Source organism: Ovis canadensis, chromosome 2 (assembly GCF_042477335.2).
Source record: "Ovis canadensis isolate MfBH-ARS-UI-01 breed Bighorn chromosome 2, ARS-UI_OviCan_v2, whole genome shotgun sequence".
NCBI lineage: Eukaryota > Metazoa > Chordata > Mammalia > Artiodactyla > Bovidae > Ovis > Ovis canadensis.
In genome coordinates, this window is record NC_091246.1 from 225,654,529 (window position 1) to 225,656,779 (window position 2,251).

Sequence of the window (2,251 nt, forward strand, 5' to 3'; positions counted from 1 at the left end):
TACAGAGTTTCAACTTTGCAAAATGAAAAGAGCTTTGAGACTGTTGCATTAAATTCCCAATAAATGACTTAACTGACTGAACTGTACACTTAAAAATGCTTAAGATGAGAAATTTCACATTCTGTATATTTACAATTGAAAATAAAAATAAAATACAGCAACCCAAAGCAACAGAAAACGGAAGAAAAAAAATGAAAGTATCAATCCAGAAATCTAACTTTTAAATAATAGGCATTCCAGAAAGTGAACAAGGAAAATGGAGAAGAAATTATCAAGGAAATAAAGAAAATTGCCTCCAAAGCTAAAGTACATGAGCTTCCATTTTGAATGAGTGCTCAGTTCAAAAAAATTAAGTCACAGCAAAGGAAATCATTATAAAATTTCCAACCCACAGCCTAAAGAGAAAATCCTAAAGCCTCTAGAGGCAGAGAAGATGTAACATACAAAGGATCAGGAATATGAATAGGAATCAGGCTTTTCACAATAGCAACCTGGAAGGTAGAAGAAAATGAATAAATTATGACATTATAAAATTATGACAGGAAATTATTTTCAAACCTTAAATTCAATAACCAGCCCAACTATAAATTCAACTACAAATCAAGTATTAAGATAAAATAGATTTTAAAATATCCAAAGATTCCAATACATCCCCCTATGCCTTTTCCTTTCGAAGTTACCAGAGGCGGTGCTTCAGCAAAACAAGGAAGTAAACTAAGAAAGGGGATGGCATGGGATCCGTGAAATGGGCAAAACCAGCCCAGGAAAATCCCAGAATGACAACTGTTCAGGAAGTCTAGAGAGCAGTCAGTTCCGATTGAAACAAGAGGAAGGAGACTCTGGGACAAAGATTCTAGAGCAAAAATAGAACTTATGCATTTGAGTATACAGAAAATACTGCCAGACTTTTGGACAGTCTTAAGAGCACTTTCAGGGGTGGGGGCAACCAACTGTAGATAATACAAAAAACTAACAAGAGAGGGCAAAAAAGGCAATAATTAATTCTAAGAAAAATGAAGGGCTACGGCTGTAGTACCCATTGGCTCATTGGTAAACAGTATTTGCATACATAATTTAAATGCTGATTATTGGTTTAACTAAAATTTTTACATAAATAAGGGAGGTGGGTAACAGAAGTGATAGACTCATGTTTTTAACTGTCATAGCAGGAAGTCAACAAATAACCCTTAAAATGAATAAATCAAGAATTAGAAGTATATGGATTTATTTAGACATATGGATCTAACCTGGGTGAGTATGTAATAGAGTTGAGACTATTGCCTCTAAAGAGTAGGCCAGGGAACAACTTTTTTCATTACAAGCCTTCTAGTATATGTATGTATTTTAAAGCTATGTATCTGCATTATTTTAGTTCAATAAACTATGTTAAAACATTAGCATATAATTTGGGAGTAGTTTCAAATGGAAGTTTATCCATGGTCGGTAAGCAAAGAAATCCATTTTGAAGGGCTATCTGGGCCTTCATGACAAGGGCTAGTTATTTGTTCATTTTTGCATTCCCCATCCCTCCCTTTACCAAGAGCACGTAGCAGAAAGTAAATCAATACATGTAAAGAGAACTCAACTACATTTGTTCGATTCTCCTTGGAGAAAAAGACAAAACAAGACGCACAGGCATAAGACACAGACGCAGCACAAAAATGAGTTCATTTTCCACATGCAGATAAGTTTAAATATATATATGTCTCTGGCAGAGGTACTGGAATGAAAGGGTTTCAAAAGCAGAGAAAAATCATGTTCGGGGCACCTGGAGGCAACTCTAGGCACAGAAATGGAGGCATGACAGGAATCTAGGTAGGCTTATTCACTTCGGTGACTTCTCATTCCTTTTCTTCCTTGACCTTGCTAACAATCTGTAGTTAGATAAATTGAGAATCTGTCCGTTTCCTTCACCAGACTATAAGCTCCTCGAGGGCGGGACCTCATGTGTTTCACTGTATCCCCAGCGCAGAGCAGAAGCCCACTACACATTTGGTGAAATGAATGAGCGACGGTGCCTCTGGACAGCCATTGGTGTGGCACGAGGAAGGGTCACTGACAAGCTGAGAGCAAAGAAGCTCGCTGGGAGATGACAAGTGCGAGCTTCTTGCAGGCCCTCTGAAATTACAAGACCGGAAGAGTGGAAGTAAACCTTTGGGGAGTACGGGACCGGACCGCCAGGTGGACCTCGGGGAACGATAGGAGGCCGGGAGACGGTAGGGATAACTAGCCAAGAGGAGCTGGGACTACT